Below are 6,261 nucleotides of genomic sequence, written 5' to 3'. Positions count from 1 at the left end.
TTTAATCTTTTTTTTTTTTTGACAGGAAAAACAATAGTGTGTACACGGTTAGTCATCAGTCATTTCACATTATTTGCAGGCTGAATTTTGTATATTGTTAATAAGAAGTCTTTACACCTTTCAGTTTAGACCACATTTAGGAGTCAGATGTCTTCATGTCCTGGTCTCTTCTGTGCTGTGAATATGGTCTCGTTTCATCTTTCACCAGTAAAGCACATTTAGACAACAAAGAACATCTTCATGTGCATGTCCTTTTAACTGTATATTCAAGTTTTCACTTTTCCATCATATTCATATTTTGGACAAAAGGCAAAGTTGTCTTTTCAACAAAACTTTGTTGCTGTTTTTTATTATTAGTTAAACAAAAGATGAAAATACCCTAACAGGATACTGCTTGATTTCTTTCTTAGGCTGTTAATTTAAAAGATTTTGGGTTATCATGTTTATTTAAGCTGCTTGATAAGGCCATTGTCAAAGAAATGTCCTGACTTTTTTCTATATTTTGAAGTAGTTACATGTGTGAATAAATAGGGAAAAATTCTGACTTACTCGTCATGCTTCATGTTCTATAGAACAGCTCAGTCCTCGGCAGAAAACATGTTTTTCAAGTAGTCACATAAAATAGTGAATTTCATATTAAGATAAGGTTGTAAAAAGCTATTGTATGACATGACCCTTTAGTTCATACTCAGGAATGATTAAAACTGTGATAATAACTTGTCTCTCTTTAAAGTATTTATCAAACTATGTAGATTTTATTTTGTATGGTTACAACCAAAGAGTATCTTGCACAGAAAATATATGTTCATTGAAGTTTTTTGAGTGACACGACTATAAGCTTCAGGAAAATTGTTATCGGATGGAAGAAAAGTGGCCAGAGAACAGATAGAAGGTTTTGACATAACCTCAAGACATCACTTTTTTTGAAAGTGTATAAGCAAAAACATCTTACATATTTTTAAACTGAACAAAGACCTGGTTAGGTAGGCCTCTCTTCACCACCTTTTTTAAAACATATATATGTTAATAACCAATAAATAACCATAATAACCATAATATTGACTTATGTATTTACTACACCTCAAAGCACAAAGAAGGAACATTCTTAGCTTGGCTAAAAAACAGTTGTGGATTGTTTTTGTTTTTTTTTCCATTTTCTCTCAGTTATTACCATTTTTGACACAAAAGGATAAGTTGAGAGACGGTAAAATAATGAAATCAATAAAAAACAATAAAAACATCTCCATTGTTGTTTTAGTCTCAAGGGCACAAAGTAACCAACATGTGCAAAGCAGGCAGCTACATCATTGTTTTTTCAAAAGCTTCTTTTTTTTGAGCCCACATGAAAACACCAAAAGCTCAGTTTGCATCTGAAGAAGAGGCGTAAACACAGCGCAAAATCTCTTATCTCTCTTTTTTTTTTTTTTGGAATATGTGCAATAGTGTAGACAGGATCCATGAAGCTCATACTGCCTTTCCCTACACAAAATACAGCCCATATCATTCTCTCAATCAAGCCTCTTCCTCTTTCATCCCAGTATGAAGTCATTTTCAATTAAGGCCTTTTTGTGGTCAGTGGGTCAGAAGTTCTGGAAGTGCTGGAGTCACTCCCAGTGGACACACACTGTACAGATTAGGAGAAATAATGGTGAGACCTTTTACTGCCATTAAAGTTAACGTGCATTTAAGCCGTCTGTTTGTAAAGATGAATGTTGGACTGCATTTCCCTTCACCCCATTTAAATGCATTAAAGTAAATAAAGCCAGACGAAGAGAGAAATCACTTTGATGTGTTTCAGTCAAGTAAAGAAGGCTATGAATATGAAAAAAGCTATGAATAAAACATAGTGTAAAGATATATTTATATACACGCAAAGAGAAAGACATGTCGGATAAAAAGTACACAACTTGAAGCAAAATTTTAAGTTGTTTCCAACAGTTAGTTTAAAAAAAAATAACTAGGATTAAAGTCTTGACTAATAAACTACTAAATGACAACATTGTTACTCAGGTCATAAAGTGTCATACCTGCGTCAGGCAAAGTTTTGACACAAATAAACTTCCTGAAACTTCCATGCGTGATGCCATCACTCTGTGGAATAAACAGGAGTAGACAGACAGTGTTGGAGGCTCCCTCTAATTTGCTCCGGTGACATTTTCTTCTCCACCTCCTTGGGGGAGGGAAAAGAGCAGCAGAGACAGCGTGAGGGAGTCTGAAAAAGAGGTGTTTGGAGGACGAGAGAGAGGCGGAGATGGCAGAGCAGACGCTAATGAACGCGGACAACAAAGACCCTAACCTGAGCTCTGAGCCCCTGGAGACACGGAGAGGTTTTTCAGTGGGTCAATAAAAGCACTGGACCGTGTCTGCGTCGGGTTGCCCTTCAAGCACCCGCTTAACTGTAGACTGAGGACTTTTGTTCAAGGTTGCTTAAGTTAAAGGGGAATAACGCTGAATTTCATGGAGCAATATGATGGCTTTATGAGCACAGAAGTAAAGAGCTGTGATAACTTAAGTCAAACTACGGTACATCAGCATAAAGTGATGGCTTGGATTGTTTGAAATGGGGTTCTATGGACAGGTTTTGAACAATTATTATCTTACCTATTGTAGATCGCCTCAGTTTGAAGAAACAGAGTTTATTCTGCCTGGATTGACAAACTAAGGGATGATTTAAGTGGGACATAGAAATATAAAAACCTCTAATCTCAAAATCCTCAAAGAACTCATGTAAACTCTACATTATAAACATTTACACCATCAGTTCCACCTTACATGGCTATTTCTGCAGAAGCATATTTCCTCAGGAAGTGCCCAAGACTGCAAATGAAGTGCTATAGCTAGCTGCTGTTTCTGCTTTTTGTGCTTGCAAAGAAAAAAAGAAAAGAAAAAAAATTATTCCATGTAAATAATTAACTGCAGTGTTAGTTTGTAAAATTACATTAGCATGAACTGCTGCGAAATCTTTGAGATTGAAGTTGTTTTAAGATTGCAGCAGTCCACTTTGGTCACTGCACTGCCCCAACTAGCTGTTAGCTCATCAGTACAGTCAGATTTAAAGTCTATTTCTTCAGGCTGAGCTTGTTCAAAGAGATATCTACAGCAGGTAAGATATTATGTGTTCATAACTTTCCACAAAACTCATCTTCAAACGATCCGAACTGTCCCTTTCACTAAAACATAAGCAAAAAGTGGGAAATGAGTCGATGATAGAAGCTGTGTTTCACTTAAAGCTGGCAGTATTGATGTAACACAATTCTGTCTGATATCAAAGCTCAGCGGAACAAAACAGATATCTTCATCACCAGTTTGAAAGATCTGGAAATACTGCTTCAGTTTGTTAGAAAATACTTAAGGGAGCAGTTAACATGTATGGGAAAATCAATTGATTCTCAATTGAAGGTCTCTACAACGAAGTTTGAAGTATGAAGAAAAGATGGGTATATTTCCCACTGGAGCTAATTTCTGCCAGAGACCAGTGCTGCGTTCCCCCAGCCAAATTAGAGGAATGCAGCAGAGAGAGCAAAGTTAGCTCAAATCAGCACGATGAGATATTGACTCTTGGCTTGTAACTTAATTTTATGCATCAAGAGGCAAACAAGATATCACACTGTTCATAATCCTGAGCCTCATGCCTCAAACAGACTCCCTCCTGATGCTGATGGGAAAGGAGAGGGGTTTGCGCACCACAAAGTGTACCTCAAAGGGAAGGGGCTCAACACACATGCATGCATGCTGAGGGGATACTTGGCTGCCCCACCAAGTCCCTCCGCACCTCACATATGTCACCGCCAATCTGTTCAGCAGGCCACACGTATTGGCAGCGTTGTCCTGCCGCTGCAGCGCAGAGTGAAGAAAACAGACAGAGCTGAGGACTGAACAAGAGCACGCAGACAGACGAAGACAGCAAGAGACTGTGAGGAGTGTAGAAAACAGCAGACAAAGCTGCTGGTGGCCGCAACCTTTTACATATTAATTTTTACTTTGTAAACAGCACCATCTGTTCTTTAGGGAACTCGCATGCACGGTGTGGGGAAAAAAATGCCATCACTGTTGAAAACATTTACAGGCAGCCAAGGCAAATTACTTACCAACCATAGGCTTCTTTAAAAAACCCAGACTGACAGACAGCTGTTCTACTGTATGTGTTGTCATGTTTAGGGATTTTAAATGTTGTTTTGGGTTACTGGGGAATGCTGAATACTGTAAACACAAGATGATTGAAATGGAGTAAGAAGGATCTTTTTTATGCATGAAAATAGAGAGCACCCACCTGTAACTATGCAGACGAGTTAATGACACAAACAAAACCGGACTGCCCTCATGTGGTTGCATCATGCAATCACACTCAATTAAAACCTTTTTTGTTTTTTTCTTTGTTTTGTTGATGTTGTTGCTTCGGAACTCAGTGAATCATAGAAAGACTATAACGGATTTACATTATGTTTCCCTTAACAGAGCGTAATAGTACTAAACAGCTCAAAACTGCTGAGACATTTCATTATGTGAAACACAAAGGGAGTAACTGGTTAGACAGCACGGCATCGAGAATTGTCATTTATCAATAGCTGATGTTACCACATAGGCAAGGATTGTTTTGAGAAGAGCATCTGGGATCAATCAGCATACAACAACTATGCACTAGTGTACAAAATGGTATGCCCGATCTGTTTTAGATTACATGGATTAAATGAAATTGACATTCTGAAGCCTCCCTTTGGATGTTGGCTGCCTTTATGTTCTGTTTTCTGTCAACAGAATCCCATCCTGCTTCCATAAGGTTCAGGTCTTGGAAGGCCAGTAATGGCTGAGAGAGTTCCAATGTTTGCTTTTCTATTCAAATAATGCTTTCAGAGTTAATGACCAAGTTTTGACCAGACTTTCTGAATGGTGAATCAACCAAATTCTGTATTTCTCACATATTGTCCAACTGTCTAAAAAAAAGCTTTTAAATATTTTCTGAAAACCTGAAAAACTGTAGCTCAAAATAATTCTTTAAAAATTGAAAAAAGAAAAAAAAAAGTCTGGGTTTTGTTTTTTGTTAGGAGTGGCCAAAAGCATTTACATAGTAAAGCATGGTATTTGTCACATGTAATTTTACCATGGTACATTTGGTTTGAGGTTTGAGATATTATTACACATTAACTTTTTTAATTAAAACAATAAACAATTTAAACTCTCAGCTTTAATTACTGAAAAGTCAAATCAGTGGGAAGACTCTATCACAGGCTTTTCATTAAAAAAAAGTTATTTAGGCCTGTATCAGCCCTATCAGATAGCATAAACCAAGTTCTCTGGAGATTGCAGACACAACTCAATGCAACGACTGTGTTTTACATCTCCAGTCTGTTACAGTGGAATCTCCCCTGCTTCAATCCCATGGATGATTAAGCGTGATAATTAAGAATTTTGGACATTTTCCACAGAGGAGCAGACGCGGCAGCTGGTGACATTCATGCATTCCCAAACACAGAGGAGGGAATTACAATAAGGCCTCCGTTTATTTCAGTGATCACAGTGTCTGCTGCTGGCACTTGTTCAAAACCAGACTATTTGTAGCCCTCTTTGTTGCACGGAATCTTAATTAAAGAAACCAAAGAATTTTTGGATATGAAAACCCAAAAAACATACTTGATTGCTTGTTTATTGTTTGGGTCAATATATCTGAGACTCTTGAAAAATATTTGACATTTTCTATTATAGTTTGACCTGCTGAGCTGGATTCTTTAAAAAATGCTCAGAAGTTCAAGAAAATTATTAATCAAACAATTGTCATTTTGATCAGGAAGAGTTTAGGTAACAATCTGAATTTTTATCAGATGTTTTCTTCAAAGCTCTAGAGAGAAATTGATGCAGTGAGTACAATATGTTAGGATGCTTATATATTTTTACCTTATTTAAGCTAGGAATGCCATTTAAAGAATTAATTAATATTATATATATATGAAATAATAGGGTTTAATGAACTGCATGCAGATAACCTGTCAAGTAGTCCTACTGTAGCACCAAATAAAGCCATAATCCCAAAAGCAGTGGAAATTTCCACTCATTTTCAAATCACATCTTGTTTTTGTGTTTTTTATTTTATTGTATAAATACTGCTGTCGAATTTAAATTTAACATGTATCAAAATTAATATTAAAATGATGAGAAAGCCATAAAATATTCCCTGAAATTTACATTTAGGTTGTAAAACTGTTTCCTTTTGAACTTTTTTAAATGAAGTCAACAAAAACATGTTTTTTTTTGGGGGGGGGGGGGGGG

This window comes from Kryptolebias marmoratus, linkage group LG5, assembly GCF_001649575.2.
Source record: "Kryptolebias marmoratus isolate JLee-2015 linkage group LG5, ASM164957v2, whole genome shotgun sequence".
Classification (NCBI taxonomy): Eukaryota; Metazoa; Chordata; class Actinopteri; order Cyprinodontiformes; family Rivulidae; genus Kryptolebias; species Kryptolebias marmoratus.
This window is presented reverse-complemented; position numbering follows the sequence as displayed.